This window comes from Microtus oregoni, unplaced genomic scaffold, assembly GCF_018167655.1.
Source record: "Microtus oregoni isolate MIOR12 unplaced genomic scaffold, Mior012 000025F_ref0000491, whole genome shotgun sequence".
NCBI classification, from domain to species: Eukaryota; Metazoa; Chordata; class Mammalia; order Rodentia; family Cricetidae; genus Microtus; species Microtus oregoni.
Genome location: NW_024543084.1, coordinates 7,034,582 through 7,055,668, shown reverse-complemented (window position 1 = coordinate 7,055,668; position 21,087 = coordinate 7,034,582). Strand labels below are relative to the sequence as shown.

At 38.3% G+C, this 21,087-nt stretch overlaps 1 protein-coding gene and 1 pseudogene across 1 annotated transcript in view; one reads left to right on the top strand and one right to left on the bottom strand.

Annotated features, from left to right (window-relative positions):
• The window catches only part of Nxph2 (neurexophilin 2), a 110,794-nt gene that overhangs the window by 28,770 nt on the left and 60,937 nt on the right, over positions 1-21,087 (bottom strand). The gene's annotated exons all lie outside the window — the stretch shown is intronic.
• Positions 262-547, top strand: LOC121462904 (annotated as a pseudogene).

Here is a 21,087-nt window from a genome sequence, read left to right as displayed (position 1 = left end):
CCAGAGTGGAAATTAAAATAACAAAAAAGAAGCCATTTTCACAGATGGTTTAAGAATTAAGTATTACATAAGGTACCAGAGAGATGTTGCAGCATTTCAAACTGCTTGCTGCTCTTCCAGTATACTCAAGTTTGGTTCTAAGCACCTTAACAGGTTAATTTTAGGTCCAGGGAATCTGGAGATCTTTTTTGGCTTCTGAGGACACATACAAATAAATCTTTGTTTAAAAATAAGTAGGAGCTCCGCCTGATCGCCGCCATCATGGACACGAGTCGCATGCAGCCCATCAAGCTCGGTAGGGTAACCAAAATGCTGGGCATGACCGGTTTGCAGGGACAGTGCACGCAGGTGCGTGTGGAATTTATGGATGACACCAGCCTCTCCATCATCTGAAACGTTAAAGGTCCCGTTCGAGAGGGAGATGTGCTCACCCTATTGGAGTCACAAAGAGAGGCTCGGAGGTTGCGCTGACTGACCTTCCTGCTGGGTCCTGAGTATCCACCACTTGGCCCATGATGACCTGCGACTATTAAATAAAGCATTTGTATTGTTTTTAAAAAAAATAAATAAAAATAAGTAAGATAACGGGAGACATCTCAGACATTCTATAGAAGGACGGAGATCCCTGAGCAAGTCCTGAGTGGTGAACTACTCAGGAAAATTCAATGTAGTATCTAACCAATGGAAGGCACTTGGAACAGGAACTGGCCAACACCCACTAGCAAAATAGAGGCAGGATAAACAATCAGGGCTTTAACACTAATACAAGCTCAACATGAGCTTTTCGTGTCAGTGTTCAAAGTATATCAATCGCCTAATGAAGGCTCAACTAAGTTGGATTTGTACAACCACATATGAAAAGAAAGATACTTTATTCTTTCCAAACAGATGTGCTTTAAAGAGACTCTAGATTGGAAATGGGTCATGAAGATTTGATCATGATCTAGATAAAATATAAACTGTTTGAAACTCAGATTTCAAATATGAGAACTATCTAGAATTGGACTATTGTAATACAGCAATGGTGCCTTATTTCTCAACATGAAAGTAAAGTATCAATGCTACTTGAGTACTATACTCTGGGGTCTACATCTAAAGCAGGTAAATTTTATTTACTGGGAGAGAGGTCACTGGAATCACTATTTGGTTTTTTAAGGGTAAGAACTATTAAATATTTTTACCCTTCCATGTGTTCACATTTGTACTTCTCAGAAATTCATGAAACAAACTTCTACTGTAGAGACACCATAGTTGTATTCTAGACAATAATTTATTTACAACAGGTACTTGCATCATTGAAAGAGAGGACATCTTAGTTCCTTAAAGATGAGACTTATGCAATTGTAAAATCAAATTTCCACTTAGTGTACCCACAGTTAGAAAACGGCATTCCGTGTTATTGTCACCAGTCAGAAATCACACTAAGCAGATGAAAACAGAGACCAATCATACTAACCAGAGAAGGTCATTCCAGTTTACACTGACTAGAGACTCATGCCATCCTCCAAGGAAAGGGCCTGGCATTTAAATGGATTAGCCATTGCTTTGATCTGGTACAGTATGAACCCTCATACTATAATCTATGATCTTAAACATCATTAACCTCAAAAAACATTTGCCTGACATCTGCGTACGATGCTTTATGCTATCACTTTTCTTTTGCTAAATACCACGATCTATTAATAAAGCCTGAAGTTGCATAAGCATTCTGGAAAGCTTACGCATGTGTTGAAATGCTTTTGCTGGATCTATGATTCACAATATTATTTTCAACTAAAATTTTTGCATACGTCTAACTATATATGCTTTATTGTCTGGTGGTATTCATTGTGTATTCCAGTGCCAGACCTTGAAATGGTCTCTTTCAATTTCTTTCCTTCTGGATTGATCCATCATAATAGTCTGCTGAGATCACTGTGAGTCTTGTCAGGCAACACATCCTTTCTCTCACTGAGCTTCATGTCATCAGCTAATTTAATAAGATTGGTCTCTGCCCTTTCAAAAATCTGACCTTGTCAAAAGACTCTGCAGGTAGCCAAGCTGATTGTACAGATACTACCTCCAATTCCTTTTTTTATCAGGTGTAATTTGCAATGGCAGTCACATCTGTCCCCAGATGCCAGAGCTGTTCTCTCTAAAGAGCTTCAAGAGTGGCTCTGAAACTGTCTTTTATATGACTGCATTTATCCCGACATGCAGGGTATATAATGAACGTACTTAGATAAAAAGAATTTCGCTTCTTTCTAGCATAGAACATGAAGCAGTGATAACCTAGAAAATAATAGCAACAAAACAACAAGAAGTTGGACTACTACTTTCCCAGCCGTGACACACACTAACCACTGCACAATTTGTCACCAGACCGAGGTAGTCAAGCATGAATTAAGACATTTTAGAAAGTTTCTGAGCACATAATGTGCCTTTATTATTTTTCACCAATACTTGAATATTGCAAATACCTGCATTCATTAAATCCAAAATAATGTCATTATTCCTTTCTATTGAAAATTAATGTTTCATTCTGTTCTCATGGAAAAATTAGTTGTATGACTGAAATTGTTTAAGTGTTTTAACAATTTATTTTCCTTATAAATACATACTGAAAAATCTTGAAAAATAGTAACTGTCCTTTAGTTATGAATACTCCACATAGGAGTCTAGAAATATGTCCAAACGTCAAGTACAGTGATTATTATCTTCTGAATGTTGTTCTAAATTAAGGATGCACATTGCCAAAAAGTTAATGACTGTTAACTAGAAAACCTTCAATTAAGTAGTTGGATACCAACTTCTCTTTGGGTTAAAGGCTGGAGGACATTTATCCAAGCGTAAATGAATCAAGAATTAACAGAAGAGCTGTATTGTACAGTGTACTTTAATTCACTCTCTTCATGTTGACAAAATACAATGCAAAATCACACACTTAACTTGTGTCCATACAGACTACAAACTACTTTGAAACAAAATAAGAGAGCCTTCAAATTCAGACCAGTGTTTGACAGGTGCATTCTCTCAGCTGTGTCAGCAATATAGTAATTCCAATCAAGAAGAAGCAGCTTCAGTCCCAGAGTATCTGGGGGAGATGCTGGCACAGTCTCACTTATAGTGGCCCTTCTGTCTTTTCAGAGGAAAAAGCGGCTAGCCTGAGGAAGTGAGGGAATTCTCCTCAGCATCCCAAAGACTCAGATTATGTTTTCCCTCCCATCTTTAATACTACAGCATCCATTGAAGCTTCTTTTGAATTTTTCCTCCTGTGATGAAGCATACATGAAATCCTTTGTCATTTTAACTATATTTAATGGATGATATTTTGAGCACATTTAAGCTTGCAGCAAACTCAGGTCAAAGTACAGAGATCTATACCTCTCACTCCTATGGGCAATCTTCCCCTATAATCAGCATTCACCAAGCATGGTACACTTTTTTTTTTAAGTTATACACATCATAATACAGAGTTCCCCCTAGGTTACAATAAGATCAATAGACTTGAAAAAGTGGACAAGAATATTTATCAACCCTTATAGACTATACTGAGTAGTTTCATTGCTATAAAACATCTTTTATACTTAGCCTGTACATCCTTAGCCTCACTTGGCCTCTGACAACCACTAATCTTTTTTCCCCCATTTCCATAGTTTCACTTTTTCCAGAATGTCTTATAGCTGGAATCATATGGTAAACAACCTTTCCAGATTGATTTTCTTCCTTTTGTAATATGCATCTAAGGTTCTTCCATATCTGTTTTTGATATGAATGGTCATGTATTTGCAACACTGAGTAATATCCTACTTCCTGAAAATACGACAGGTATTTACCCAGTTCACCTATTAGAGTTTAGTTCTTAAATATTCTATGAAGGCCAAGTTTGAAGGCTTGTTTGCCAGCCTGTGATGCTCGTAGAAAGTAATAGGCCTATAGGAGGTGACACCTTGGAAAACTAGCATGTGGGAACATGTCCTTGAAGGGAATACTAGCCCTTCATCTCTCTCTCTAATTGCTTACTAACCACCACAAGGTAAATAGCTATGTCAAGGGTTTCTTATCTTTGTGAACAAGCTGGCAGAAACAAGTTGGGAGAAGAAATATTTCTTTGACTGTCAGTTTCAGGGTATGAGTCCACCAACTGAATGACCATTGAGGAAAAAAACAGGACAAGACACAGCCTTTCAAGGATCTCCTCCTACAATCTCCTACTTTAGACCCATATCACCTCCATATAAAACTATTTTGCTAGGGGCCGATAAAGATTCAATCTGTTGATCAGGTGTAAGCCCTCATGATGTCTCTGGAGAAGCCCTCACACACACATTCGGAAGTGTGTTCTACTGATCTCCCACAGAGTTAACAAGACTGTTTTTGTTAGTACATGCACACTCTTCAACATTATATTCGCCTTATTATAATTCCTGAAACACCGGAGCAAGCCAACGTGAGTGAAACTTCTTAGTCTTTCCTTTGTATAAGTCAATTCTCTCAGGTATTTTGTTACAGCAAAAAGAACTGAACACACCCAGAAATGGACATTTTTACTATTTCCAAATTATAGCCATTTTATGTGTAAGAATTAAATTACATTAGTTTTTCACTAACTTGTATAATAATCACTGTGGTGTTTTTGAAGAGTTCCATCATCCCAAACTGAAATTCTGCCATTAAGCTACATATCCCTACTCTCTAAACTCCTTATAATGTACTAATTTGCTTGATAAAAATATTCTATACCAGTGGGATTACAGATATGGTGGTTTAAATGAGTGCTTATGTTTGAAGTCCCTTGAAGTTGGTACTGTCTGGGAAAGGCTTAGGAGGTGTGGCCATATGGAAAGAGTATGTTATTGAGGATGGGCTTTGAGGAGGAAAGTCTTACACTACTTCCAGCTCTCTCTCTCTCTCTCTCTCTCTCTCTCTCTCTTTCTCTCTCTCTCTCTCTTTCTCTCTCTCCAATTTGTACTTGAGGTTGAAGATGTGAGGTTTTAGCTTATTCTTCCAGCTTCCATGACTGCAAATTGCTAGCATGCTTCTCCACCACAATAGACACTTATCCACCTGGAACTACAGCCCAAATAAACTGTTCCTTATATATGTTGCCTTGGTTGTGGTGTTTTATCACAGCAACAGAAAAGTACCGTACTGCTGGGAGCAATGTGAACTACAGCTCAGAGATTTTAGAAGGCAACAATAAGAAAAACTGGGCTAGAAGCCAAGGGTGTGATGTTTTGGCATATAATCTATCTTTCTTTTGCTGTTGTCCTAAGAACTTTCCTAGGCTGAATAAATGAATCAAAGGTTTATTTATTTCCTTGGCAAAAGATTTTTTTAAGACAGTATAATATTGAGTATGTGCAGTGGCAATTATTAATGGCTCTTATACATGTCTACAATTACAATGTGAAAGTAGAGCAGAAGAAAAACTTAAATGTCGAGTTTGAAGAGAAAAAGAGCATTAGGAAACATAATGTGGCAGTTGCAATGTGTGTTGAAAGAAATAAGGATATTACCCCTGCTAAGGAGAGTCATCATATTCTACACTGGGTCAAAAACAATGGTGCCAGGACTAACCTAAGCTTCCAACTTGTGAAAGAGCCTAAACCATTCTTTTGTTGTTCTTAGAAAGTGCCTGAATATTGATGCTAATGTAACTCAGGGGACAGGGGCTATCCATAGCAGCCAAACATGACAGTGCCATCTATATGGTGTTGACTTTAAAGGCATGAAGGATGCAAGAATGAAGGGGTTGCAGATTCTTCCTGAGGTTCTGGACAACCATTGAGACCAGGCAGTATGTAGCATGTGAGTTCCTGCACAAAGGCTTTGAGAAGTCAAAAGGTCATTGCATGGAAAAGTGAAAGTGGAGACTCTTTGAGTTATTGGAGATGTCAGAACTACCAAGGAGTGCTACACACAGGACCGGAAACCAACATGAGGGAGATGTATGTTGCAGGGAGCAAAGCTAGAGGGTAGCCATCTAAACCCTTACACACTGGAAAAAGTTTGATGTTTGCCCTATGGGATTTTGATTTTGTTTTAGTATTTCTTTACTATGCCTCCAATATTTCCCTTTGGAATGGTAATGTATATTCTGTGATGCAGCAATGCAATGTTCTGAAACTATCTTCTACATTCTAAAAGACTGGAAATTTTGCTGTCCAAAAGTTAATAATAGATCTTGAGATTCCCTAAGACTCCTATTCTGCTGTGTTTGTTTGACCTGTCTTTAAGTTTTGGTATTAACAAAACTTTCTTGCCTTGAGTTCCCCCATGTGATCAACCTTTACAAACTAAGTTATTGCATAACTGTAATTTTAAACTACTGAGGACTAAACGTTCATGAGTAATGCATCCAAACCACACATTTATAGATTTATACAGGTTGTGAGGGTCTTAGTAAATGATCTAAGGCATGTGAAACATGAGAATTATAGATGTACATATGGTATTAAAATTTTAGGTTCTAAGTGTACCAGATTGATATTAAGCCTCTACTTAAATTAATGGAGTTCTCATATGATAGTCATATACTCTTTGTAACACTTACATATACTAGATGCTAAAGCTTTAATTAGAAAAACAATTAAAATGATAGGCACAAGCTTAGAATTTTAAATTTTCTTTGATCGTTTTAAATTGTTTATGACATGCTCACGCTGATAACTTTGGGCTTCACCTCTACTGCAACACATGGGTCTACATAAGCCTGTTTACAGATGTTTATTAACTGTTTTTTCTGTTAGAAGAAGCCCAAAGCAGATCAAAAACAAACAATAGCCCTGCTGATGTATCTAAAATACTCTTTTTTTAAAATTAACTTAGCAAAATTCATGTCTCTCATAGAATTCTCCATAGCTTCCAAGGACAAGTCATAATTGAAAAAGCTTATTTATTACTCAAAAATAAAATGCATGAACTGCTCAGGAGCAATTTGTCAAATCAACATAGACTTTAAATTTTAACTGTTTTCTTAAAGTTTCAGTAGTCCATACTTATAACTGTTACCAAAAGTGGATTAATACTTATGAGAGCTCTATTAATTTAAGTAGAGATTTAACATTTAACACCAATGTTTTAAACTTTGAATTTGGCAGTTTTACTATCAACATACATATCATAATAACTCATGTTTCATATACTTTAAACCACTCACCAACACTCTTACAACTTGCCTAAACCTGATATTTTTCTTTTCCATTATGGAAAAATCTAGCCATTTTAACCTTTATTAAAACATATATAAACTCTGTACTCTGTTGGAAGCATGCAATTTGCTTTTTTTCCCTCTTTTTTCTTTCTTTCCATGGGTTCAAATTGAGCAATAACCTTGGGTCTCAGAAGAGACTTTGAACTTACAAACAGTGTTGGGAGTGTGAATGGCTGTGAGGAATTTTTCAAGTTGGACTAAATGCCCTTTGCATTATGATATGTGAGTTTATGGGAGTCAGGGAGTGGAGTGGAGTAGTTTGAATGACAATAGATGCCATAGACTCAGGTATTTGAACACTGGGTACCTAGTTGGCTGTACTGATTAGGTAAATTTAGGAAGTGTGTTCTTTATGGAGGAAGTAAATGACTGGAGGTGTTCTTTTAGATTCACATCATGGTGCTGGTAATTGACACACACCTGACCCTTGCTGCCATCTTTTCCTGTCATGAGGGCTCATTTCCTTGGAACTCACATAAACTTAAAACTTATTAGAAAAAAACTTGCCTTAGTCCTAGTGTTTTATCACAATAGAAAAGTAACTAATACATATCATATTCGTTCATATCTTTGTTGCCTGATTTGTTACTTAGCACTGTGATCCTAAGTGCTCCATGTAGATATGCTAGAATTCCATTCCGTCTGATGGTTATATATAAACACTTGTTTATATATACACACCAGGATTTGTTTATCAATTAGTTCAATGATGGACATTTGGTTGAATATGCTTTTGATAATTGTGAATAATGATGCAAACAGTTCGGTGTGCAGGTTTCTGTCTGGGGCACAGTTTTCAGTTCATATCTAGGAGAGAAATTGTGAGTCATATGGTAATGCTATGTTTAGCTTAAAAGGGACTGCCAAACTTTTCAACAGCAACTGCACTACTCTATGTTCCCATGAACGACACACAAGGACTCAAATTTTCAGCTTTTCTTTGCAGGCAAAGTGGTTAGTTCAAATGAGGATTAACTTACAACCATTTGGGCTAAGAATTAATTAGCCTCTTTGTTTACCACAAGCTATTATAATTTACTGTTATCAGATCTACAGTTTTCCACTGGAATTTTCTTCACCCATACTTTTCTCTAGCTTTGGGCTTCACTGCAATACTACTAATAAAAGATATATTCATTCTTCTTATGGCTTCTAAACTAGAGAAGCAATTCAAGTCACATTTAAGTCCCCAGTTCAATAGAATCATTAAGGCTTAACCTATACCATGGCTCTATCACTTATCACTGTTGGTTTTGCCAATTTTTTGACATCTTCCTGCCCCATTAGTTAACATTTCCCTTTGTGCTGTCTTCCTATGGCCACTTCCCTTTTGTCCAAATGAGATAAGATGCTTTTGTTTTATCCTGATATTATACTATGCAATCCTATCTTTGGCAAAATTGTTTCTTAAAAAGTTTAGCCAAAAGAAGAAGGCTTACTAACAGATGTACACTTCAACAGAAACGTCCTTACTTCTTCCTTACATTTGTGCCGTTCTTTCATTCCTCTGGCTCCTTCCAATTTGAATCCAGAGCTGGATATGACAATAGTTCTGCAACTAGTCTCTGCCTCCTTTTCTAGGCTAAGTCCATCTTATAGGCTATGGAATATGTCTTCTTTTTATGATCGTCTACTCAAACATATTCAGCAGTCTGACAATAGCAGTCCTGAACTTCCACAAGGACCCAAGCATTTTCTCCTGACATTTTTTTACTGTTCCATAATGGACTTGTATTGCTCCAATGCCTGCCTCATGAGCACTTCCATTATCTGTCTTCTGTCTTGGTCTTTGTGCTTTCTGAGCACCATGATCCTATGCCTGAAGAATCTTCACATTTTGTTTGACGATCACATTCTTCTTTGCCAGCCTGACATAGTTTATAATATCTGTTTTAGGTTTAGCTTAATCTAAAAAGCATCCACAAATATGTCACAATAATAGGGCATATGGCTGGCTGTCAGGTAGTTTCTGTATTTGTATTAGTTGCTTTTCTTATTGCAGCAAAACATGACCAACTTAATAAAGAATTTATTTCAGCTTGCATCTGAGAAAGATGTCCTTTATGGCACCAAAGTCAGCAGCAGGAGTAGGAGCTTACTGATCACATGGCATCTGTTGCAAAGGGGCAGAGTGGTGAATTCTTCTGTTCAGTTAACTTTGTCTTTTCTAATGCATTTTGGGATGCCAGGTTATGGAATAGTGACACTCACATTTAGGGTGGATCACTCTACCTCAGTTAACCTAATCTAAATAACCTTCCTTGTCATATACAAAAGGTTATTTCTTCAAGCAGACAATGTATAGAATCAATACAAAGCCCATTCCTTATTAATTTGGCATTCAAACTTGAGTTCATAGCTTTCCATTGATACATGGAAAGAAGATTTGAACCCAGGTGTGGATAGTGCCCTTGAATTCTCAGTCTGCATCATGGGTAGTTGTGTGATGGAAGAATAAAGTTAAATTAGTAAGATGCAGAGCTCAGGCATGCTTATAGTAGCTGAACTGTGTTCAAGGTGAATTTAAAGACAGTGGTCTTCTTCAGAATTCAAGAAAAGTAAAACTGTACCCAAGGTCATCCTATTGGATCAAGGTGATGGGAAATTTTGTGTTATGTTGTGCTGTTAGCTATTTAAAGTACAACAGAAAAACTTAACAGAAGGTGATCAAACATGCTGTGCTGTAGGAATTCCTTCAACCAGTAGCCTTTAAGATACCAGCCCATGAGACTTAGCCAGTGATGTAGGCTGGAGCAGGCCTGAGACAGTAAAACTCCACAGGAGCAGGACTAAGCCAGCCACCTGGGTTGGAGCAGGCCTGGGAAGGTGAACTCCATGGGACCAGGAGCAGATCCAGACTAGGGACATTTGAGGAGGCAAGACTGAGCCAGCAACCTGGGCCAGAGCAGTCCTGGGACAGCAAGCTCCACAGAAACAGGATTGAGCCAGTGACCTGGGCCAGAACAGACCCGAGACAGTGAGCTCCACAGGAGCAGGTACAGGGGAGCAACCTCTGAGGGAGTGGACCAGAGCCAAAGACCTCTGTGGGTTCAGGCATGAGTCTGGGACCTATGAGGGTATAGGTAGGTACCAGAGACCTCTGCAGGTCTGGGCATGAGTCTGGGACTTGTGAGGGAGTAGGCCTGAGACAGAACCTCTGTGGGTCTGGGCGTCAGTCTGGGACCTCCCAGGGAGTAGACAGGAACCAGAAACCTCTGTGGGTCCAAGTGTGAGTCTGGGACTATTGAGGGAATAAGCCTGAGCCAGGTCCTCTGTGCATATGGGTGCACCCAAGTCTGGGACCTCCTAGAGGGTAGATCAGAGCCAGAGACCTTTGCAGGACCTACTCAAAGCCAGGGACCTCCACAGGAGCAGATCCAGACCAGGGACATTAGCAGAAACAGGTACAGGCCCTTTGAATATCAGTATGGCAGTTTCTCAGAAAATTAGGAAACAACCTTCCTCTAGACCAAGCAATACCAATTTGGCTGGCTATATATCCAAAGGATACTCAATTGTGCCACAAGGACATGTGCTCAACTATGCTCATGGCAGCATTGTTTGTCATAGCCTGAAACTGGAAACAACATAAATGCCCCTCTACCAAAGAATGGATAAGGAAAACGTGGTACATTTACACAATGGAGTACTACACGGCAGAAAAAAAAATGATATCTTGAAATTTTCAGGCAAATGCATGGAACTAGAAAACTCAATCATATTAAGTGAGGTAACCCAGACCCAGAAAGACAATTATCATATGTACCAACTCATAAGTGGTTTTTAAACATAAAGCAAAGAAATCCAGCCTACAATTCACAGTTCCAAAGAAACTAGACAATAATGAGGACTCTAAGAGAGACATACATGGGTCTAATATACATGGGAAGTAGAAAAAGGCAAGCTCTCCTGAGTAAATTTTTTTAACTATTTTTTTAATTTATTTGTTATGTATACAATATTCTGCCTGTGTGTATGTCTGCAGGCTAGAAGAGGGCACCAGACCTCATCACAGATGGTTGTGAGCCACCATGTGGTTGCCGGGAATTGAACTCAGGACCTTTGGAAGAGCAGGCAATGCTCTTAACCTCTGAGCCATCTCTCCAGCCCCTCTCCTGAGTAAATTGGGAGCATTGGTACCATGGGAGAGGGTTGAAGAGGAGAGAGACAGGAAAAGGAACAGAGAAAAATGTATAGCTTGTAACATGAGGGCCGGCTTGTTGGGGTATCTGTCCTGCCCAGTACCCCACATCCGGCAAACCCCAAAGAAAATCACACAGAGGTCTCCATAAGATTAGAAACTGATTGGCCCATTATCTCAGGCTTCATATTAGCTCTTATGACATGTTAGCCCATTATTCTAGTCTATGTTAACCACATGGCTCAGTACCTTTTTCAGTGGGGAAGGTCACAACCTGCTTCTTGGTTGTCTGGGAAGGAGTGGGAGGAATGGGCTTCCTCCTTTCCAGCATTCTCCTGTTCTCATCATCTTGCCTCTACTTCCTATCTGGTTGACCCACCTATACTTCCTGCCTGGCTAATCAGTGTTTATTAAAAACATGATTGACAGAATACAGAAAATTCTCCCACACCAAGAACTCAATAAAATCAGTTTTAAAAAGACACTATCCCACTTGGGCATGGCCTCTTATACTATAAATGCAGAGGTAAAGTACGCACTTGTTCTTCTTTCTGACTACTGGATTCAGTTCCTGTTTCTCGTTCATGCAGAGGACTGTCATCTCTGAGTCTAGCCCTAAATAAATAACTTGTTATTATACTCAATTCTGAGATAGTGTGGGATTTTTTTTCTCATTCATCTTCAATGCTAGGAAGAGAATTCAAAAATCAGGAAACAAGAAGCTTAGTCAGACTAAGCCAGTGACAGTCTTTGTAACAAGGGTTCTCTGCTGTTATTCATCTAGCCATGGGCTTATTTGAGTCTAACTGAAGAATTATTCTAATTTAAAACTAGGTTCTAAGGGCCAGGAATAGTGGCACACACCTTTAAATCCAGCTGGCAGGAAGAAAGGGTCAGGCATATCTGTGTGAGACCCAGGTTAGCCAGAGTTACAATAGAGAGACATCATCTAATAAAATAAATAAATAAAATAAAAGGCTCTTCATTCATGTACTTCCATTCATTTAGTTATAACTATCATTATAAATTAATCATACAACACATAGCTATCATTATACTTATTCTATCAAACACACACACCAGTTCTGTGAACACAGTCAAAGAGTATTTGTTCTGTAAAAAAAAAAAAAAAAAAAAAAAAAATCAGTCCAAGGTGAGCTATTTAGTCTATCAGGATGAGAGAGATTCTGACTTTAATGAGCAGTTAATATGAGACTGTTGTGTTTTGAGACAGGTGTTTGGATACTTAATCCACAGCTAGCTAGCAGTGCTATTTTGGAAAGTTGTAGAATCTTTAGGAGATAGAGGAAGTGGCCACTGAGAGCAAACCTAAATGTCTTTAAAGCCCTACACCCTTTCCTATCTTTTTCTATCTGTATACCAGTCCACATGTCACTCCTACTGCCAAGTTTTCCCCTCCATGACTACAAGCCCCTCTAGGTATATGAGTGGCCAGGTTTCCTGCCCAGATGACCTCCAACTGCCAGGTTTAACCCACAGAACACTCTAATTGCCCTAACACCCAGTTCCAGACCCTTTTCTCCAGATAAAAAGCCCAAGCTCTGGAATTGAAATCCTACTAGTCCCTACCCTGGAAAGTTTCACCCTGTAGAGGTCCACCCACTCCCTCCACAGGAATATCTATATAAACCCTGCTTGCTGCTCAGTTCTCTGTTGTTTCTCACTTGAACAGAGGCAGCCACCCTCCTGGGTTTTTTCCTCCCAATAAATTTCTTCTGTGAGGTTATTTGTGTGGTGTGACTTTGGGGTATTCCTTGACTGCTGACTTCCTGAATACCTTTCTATCCAAGCTTCAACCCGTTCACCTAAGCCCCATTAAACCTTTCCCCCATTAAATCATTCCTTTCAGAATATTGCCACATCAAGAGATATAACTGAGACTGTGATTTATATTGATTGTCACCTTGACAGGATTTAGAATCACCCTGGAGATAAATTCCTGGAAGTGTCAATGAGGGATTTTTCAAAATTCCATTGATTGATACAGGTAGCATGATGCTAAATTTCTGTGGTACTGTTCCATAGACTGGGCTCCCAGACTGCACAAAAAGGAGCAAACTATCTGAGAAGAATCATTCGCCAATCTCTGTTTCTTGACCATACATTCCATATCAACACCAGACTGACCTTTATGCCTTTATGCCTTTGCTGCTATGTATGGCTTTTGACCTGAACAGAAATAGAGCGAGATTCACTTACCTTTTCTTATAAAAGTACAGGAGTTTAAATTCATAGCCCTATATATTAAATATAAAACAGAAAGTTTATTTAGTCTCATAATTCATAATAAAACATACTAAATTAACTTTCTTTCCTTAGCCTTCTCTTAATATGTGATGTAGATGGGGCAGAAGGCCCTGCTAAGCCAAAGAATCAATAAATTTCCCATGTGAGATACAATAATTTTGTGACTATTTTATAATGTCACATGATCCACCTGATTCTGGATATACTCTCACTCAGCAGTCTTCAAATCCTGAGGTCTTTGAATTTCTAGAAATAAAGTTTCTAGAAATGAATTTCACATAATGTGAATTTTTTTTTAATTTTTTTTTTCGAGACAGTGTTTCTCTGTGGCTTTGGAGCCTGTCCTGGAACTAGCTCTTGTAGACCAGGCTGGTCTCGAACTCACAGAGATCTGCCTGCCTCTGCCTCCCGAGTGCTGGGATTAAAGGCGTGTGCCACCACCGCCTGGCTACATAATGTGAAATTTCCTTACTTCTAGCGCCTTTGAAGATAGTACAGAAGAAAGCACGAATTCCTCTCTTATAGAAACAGGAGGTAGCTAAACTCACTCTGATTGACTGAAAACAACACTTTTCCTCTCTTGTCTTGATAAAAAAAAATAAAATAATGGTGAGGCACTGAAGGGTTGTTCCCTCTTGGGTGCAGTATTGATTTGAATGAGGTGCTTCTTTACTGTCATGATTTCAAGCTATAATTTGCCTATTTATGTCAGCAGATTTGTGGGACAGAAGGACAGGAAATAAAGTCAGGTATCTCAGAGACATTAAGTACCGTATTAAATAAACCTTATTAATATATAACAGCATAGTATATTATACATATATTAGTAAATATATAATAATCACATTACATATATAGTATACATATGTGTTATACATTGTTGGTAGTCATTGGTATCAGTTTTGTGTTTGTTTAAATAGAAAAAAAAGCATTGGAGAAAACATTACATGTGTGCAACATAGTTGTTAAGCTGACTCTCAAGTTAGTTCAAAAGGCATATTAGCACATTTCCTCACACCTTTTAATGAACATCTGTAGAACACTGCAGACAAGTTAATTAATTTAGGAATTAATTTGAGAGTTCAGAAGAAGATGCTGTACTACCGCAAGAGAGAACAAAATTATTTTCATGTTATTAAATTTGTAGCCAGCAGATTCTAGTTTTTCCAAATTTGTCATACAAATTCATTCTTTGCTCATTTACTTTTGATATAATCACATACTGTTTCCTAGTACAGTGGTAAAATTATTTCATAAAGACAACTGCTTCCAGCCATATGTTATACCATTTGTTATTATGTACGACTTGTCTGCTTTGGAAAAGATCCTAGTTAGAATATGATTTTTTTTTCTTTTTTTAAGAATAAAAATCCAAATTATAAGCTATTGAAAACTGGAATTAGATAGCCAATGGCTAAAACGAGGACCAAAGTGGTCATGAGGTCTGGGCCTACATTGTTACACTAAATTAGATATTCAATACTGGGCCAGCATCACTTTGTGTGCTGAATTGTGGCTCTAGAAAGGGAAAGGTGAAGGAAGGAGTCCAATATGGAGATGGAGATCAGACTGCATGTGCCAATGCAGAGGCAGGAAGGAGACTCACCCAGTAAACAAATGGGCAGGTACCCATGGCAGCATGTCATCAGACTGATGGGCAGAATTGCTGCACACAGCAGCAATATCACATAACCTGCTTGTGGATCCCTGGATGGATGTGAGTATGGAGTGAAGACTGCAGGGGCATCAGCAAATCATTCTACAGTGATCCATCAGTTCAGTGAACAAGATCAAGAGTAGCTGATGGAGAAGTGTTGCGGTGTGGTCACATTCTGCATTGTTTAATATGGGCGCAAATGGTGCAATCTTTGTATTAAGGGACTGTGGTTAGCTATGTTGAAGCAAGACAAAGTAAACAAAACAACTATCATTGTTCAAAATTAGGGGTTTCTTCTTGCCTTTCTCTTGAAGTTCTTTATCTTTAGGACCTCCAGGACTCTTCAGCTCGGCCTATACACAATAGCCTTGAGTGGCATCAGGTACTTTCTTGGATGTGGTTTGTTGCTTCCCATCCACTTATCTTTGTTTCTAGGTGAATGAAAAGGTCATGTACATGTTCCTCCATATTGTCCTCTAAGGTAAACAGAGGCAAGACATAAAACACACTGTTCTTCCAAACAAGGATAGGCAGAGTGACTGGCGGTTTCGTTTGAAAGCAGAACTGAGCAACACCAACAAGCAAGAAACAGACTGTATCTCTAGTTGCAAGCCTCAATCCATGCAGCTTCAATGAAGCTAAATAGCAAGAATACAGAATGAACTTCCACAGTGCATCAATAAAATTAAGAAATCATTTGACAATTATAATGTTGATGAATGAGATGGAAGACCACAGTTAAGTCTACACAGCAGACTACTTGGCATCTGAGGAGAAAACTAACATATTTGGCTCAAACTTTTCCCTGAAATCTAATTTTCAGAGCTGAAGTTTTCATATTAAGCCAGCTGCTAGGGTTTTGTTAATATCCTGTATTTTAAACTAAGCTGGATCTTGCACTTACTAATCTTGGGCATCTCACAGGCCACCTGCTCCTACATAATATGTAGAACTTGACATCTGCTGAGCATGGCCTCCTATCAGTTTCTTGGTCCTCAGGTTAATGTTCACAGTAGCATACTAGGAGAAACAACATTCTTTTTCTTTTTGTACATACAGGAAAATAACTATCTTAGTCACTGTTCTATTGCTATGAAGAGACACCTTGACCAAGGCAACTCATAACAGAAAGCATTTAAAGCAGGGGTTTCCTTACAGTTTTACAGGGTGAGTTCATGATCATCATGGCAGGAAGCAGACATACATACATACATACATAGTTCAGTGCTTTATATCCTTGTCTGCAAACAGCAGGCCAAAAAGGAAAATGACTGGGTTTGGCATTGGCTTAGGAAACCTCAAAACTCCAACCCCAGTGACACACCTCCTCCAGGAAGGTCACACTTCCTAATCTGTCCCAAATAGTTCCACTAACTCTTAAGTAAACATTCAAAATATAGGAGCTTATGGGAGCCATTCTCATTCCAACTATCACAGTAACAGATTCCAAATAAATCACGTGAATCCCTATGTTCTTGTGTTGAAATTGGTACAGTTGAATTGAGGCCTTGGCTGTCCTTCTTGGCACATCATTGTCTTGTATGTTGCTCTTTGTAACCCTGGATGTTTTTCATCCCTAATCATAAACAATACATTTCATGTTTTATTAATAGATTATACCAGAAATGATTTTAGGGAATTATAATATTTTATTAGCTTCCAGAAGGTAGGCATCTACTTAGCATTCCTAGCGTTTGTCCATAAGTCTTATTTCAGAGTCTGTAGTGTGTAACAGTGAGGCAGGAATAAGCACATGCCACTTCTAACTACGCCAGCCTTTTCTGTTCAGCTTAACAACTGATCCAACCCTTGTGCTCCATACCTCATTATTTTAAACCCATGCAAACATTCAAATGTGTATTGAGGCAATGTATCCAAAATATATAATGGTAGCTATTTATTTATTTTTTGCTATCTTGTTTCTTTGCAACAGGGTCTCATTTTTTTCAGACTGACCTCAAACTCACTATGTAATTTAAGAAGACCTTGAAGTAACTGAGCCTCCAGTTTCTGTTTCTGAAGTGTTGAGATGGTTTTGTGTGTGTGCTCAGAAACCCTGTTTGCGTTGATATCCACTCAGAATCAGAGCTCAGCAGACCACGGTGAACTGTTAGATGCCTCTATCTTTGAGTAGACAGAGGTTCAAGCAGGGCTGGGACACTGAGTACCACAGCACAGTTAGCACTGCTTCAGCGCTAATGTAGTCATGGTGATACGAAAAAAATACACACCACTTGCAGTTCTGCCTGCTCACTGTATTTTCTCCAAGTTAGTGTGCCAGCTCTAAACAGTGGAAATGCTATTAATTAACTAGCTAAAACTTTAAACAAATAGCACGAGAGAACTTAAATGACAGGCAGGATGATATTGGTGTAGGAGGTCCTTCTGTTTATGTGTTGCTTTCATTGGTTAATCAATAAAGAAACTGCTTGGTCTGATAGGGCAGAACTTAGGTAGGTGGAGAAGACAGAACTGAATCCTGGGAGGAAGAAAACAAAGTCAGAGAACGGCCATGGAGCTGCCAGAATCAGACATACTGAATCTTTCCCCATAAGCCACAACCTCATGGTGATATACAGACTAATAGAAATGGGTTAAATCAAGATGTGAGCGTTAACCAATAAGAGGCTAGAAATAATGGGTCAGGCAGTGATTTAAATAATACAATTTCTGTGTGGTTATTTCCGGTGTAAGCTAGCCAGGTGGCCAGGATGAAAAGCAGGCCCGCATCCTCCTACAATGATATATGTTCTCTCTAAAGCTAGACACACTGTAACGACATTGCACATTGTTGAAAATCAGTCTGTAAATCAAGGCGCTCTACTAGTGAGAGTAACTGTAATCTGATGGACTCACCCCTAACATAAAGCTTTCTTCTGGGTCATCAGATTATAGGTGACTCTTGACTTACTAGCACGTGGCACAGTGAGAAAGATGAGCCAAGATACGGAATGAATAAGAGACAATTTGTATTTGCTAAAACAATGTACGCTTGTGTCTACTGTGTTCCAAGAGTTGAAAGACCCAGTTAATGACTAGAATATTTTCCTCATTATTTTATTACTTATTATAATTTATGTATATAGGTGTTTTACTTGTATGAAAAGTTTGTGCATCATGTACATGGCTGGTCCCATGGGATGATAGAAAAATATGTCAGGTTCTCTGCAAATGTAGTTGCAGATGGTTGAGAGCTACTTTATAGTTTCTGAGAATTGACCCTCTGTCCAGCCATCTTTCTACTACCTTTCTTTATTATTTTAAACCTATGAAAGTATTCATATTTTCAATTATTGAGACAATGACCACAAATATTTGGTGATGTCTTGCTCAGTGTTCTACTACTGTGAAGAAGTGGTATTATGACCAAGGCAACTATTATAAAAGAAAGCATTAAATTGAGGGCTTATTTATACTCTCAGAGGTTTAATCCATTATCAGCATGGAAAGGAGCTTACATGGCAGACAGTCATACATGGTGCTGGAGAAGTAGCTAAGTTTTCTGCTGAATTCACAAGCAGAAGGAAGAAAGAGCTGCTGGGCCTTGCATTGGCTTTGAAACTTCAAAGCCCACCCCCAGTGACACACATCCTCCAATAAGACCACATGTACTCCAATAGGGCCACACCTCCTAATCCTTTTCATGTAGTGACATTCCCTGATACTAATCATTCATATATATACACCTACAAGGGTCCATTCTAATTCAAACTACCACTAGTGATATTTATTTATTTTGTTTCTTTGAGACAGGGTCTCACTTAGCTCAGGCAGGATCTCACTTACCTCAAACTAACTATGCATTTAAGATGACCTTGGACCTCTGAGCCTCTGGTTTCTAGATCCCTTGTGCTGAAACTACAAGCTTATTCTACCATACTCCACTTAATTTCTTACATCATACTTTGTAGTAAAATGAAATCGATATATTTTATCCATACAGGTAAGAAAAAGCCCATATATATATATATATATATATATATATATATATATATATATATATATATATCCTAGAACATTCTACTAGCTGCATTTACTCATATTCACCCCAGTCCTATACAGATGAAAACTTCTTTAGATAGGATCAATATAGGAGATGGAGCTACAAAGTAAAGTTTCTTACATGATATGTAATTCTGATTCAGAAACAATATTTATGTGAAGTCAAACATTGCCATAATCAGTTCCTTAGAATCAGGGGAAAATCATGACTTTAAGTAAAGTTCCTGAGCAAAAACATTAGTAAACAGATAGCTTCAATTCAAGATTAGGGCAAAAGAATGTTATAGGATTGTGTTACATAATGCTTGGCAATGCAGATACACTCATTTTTACTCAAGTTTATCTTGTATTTGCCCATCCATATATGTATACAGCCGATTTACTATATTTCAAAATCTAACAATGAATTGGCTTTCTCTGGCAGTCTGTTTCAGCTTTGTTACATTCCTGCATAAAAACATATTGTTGTTATCTAGAGTTTTCAAATGTCTAGGTGGCAGTACCATCACTATTTTGCTAAGCTTTCTTTTAGTACTGATTGTCATGCACCCTGTCCCCATTTATATTCTTGTTTCAGGATCTATGACAACACTCACATGTTGTAGGTGGCTGCTTGATCATCCAGGTTGCCCAGCCCTGAAATAACCACACAGAAACTATATTATTTAAATCACCTCTTGGCCCATTAGCTCTAGCTTCAATTTGTAGTAGGAGGTTGCTTGTTCATTTTCTGGCTGCCCAGACTCCCAATATAATCACACAGAAACTATTTTATTTGAAACAGTGCTTGGCCAATGACTCTAGCACATTCCTAGCAAGCTCTTACATATTAAATTAACCCATTTCTATTATTTTATATTTTACCACAAGGCTCATGGTCTACCAGCAAGGTTCCAGCTAGCGGCTCATGTCTTTCTCCTCTGGTGTCTCCATGGCTTCTCTCTCACTCCACCTTTTCTTTCTCCCAGCATTCATTTTAGTTTTCCCCACCTACTTAAGTTCTGCCTTGCACAGGCCTCAGGCCTAAAACAGTTTCTTTATTAACCAATGATATTTACAGCATACAGAAAGGAATCCCATATTACTCACATGTTACAATCTTGTAAAAATCTTGATATTGTACATGTATTTATACTGATCTTATCTCTTTCTTGCCTCTCTCTCTCTCTCTCTCTCTCTCTCTCTCTCTCTCTCTCTCCACAGAGTTCCTCTTAGTAATAGCTTTAGCTGTCCTGGAAGTAGCTCTTGTAGACCACAGTGGCCTCAAATTCACAAAGATCTACCTACCCTTGCCTCCCATGTGTTGGAATTAAAGGTGAGTGCCACCACTGTCTGAATTGATTTTATCTCTTCATGAGAATTTATAATATATATTTCAAACACAAATGTTAAATACAATAATGATGATTCTCATGAGATTACTAGTCAAAATTGCAGAAACCGTGTTAATAAGTTGGATCATTATTATACTGTCCTTAATATTTCTTGAAATTAAAAATATTCAGTTTATGCTTAGCAAGCTTCAAAGGAGGAAAGCAACAAACAGACCCACCCAGGTATGACACCTATGAAACACAATGGCTAGCATGCAAGATATCTCTGAGGGTGCAGTACTGACTTGCATAGCATAAAGATAACCAATTTAAGACCCACCTAACCTGGTGCTGGAAACCTAGCTAACTCCCCAGGGCTAGAGAAGTCATGGATCTTGGAGAAAACTTATCACCACCATTTTACTAACCCAACACAATCCCTAACTACATTCCAAATATTTATCCTTATAGTCACATATAAGTAGAGTCTTCATCCCTCATCAAAGAAAGT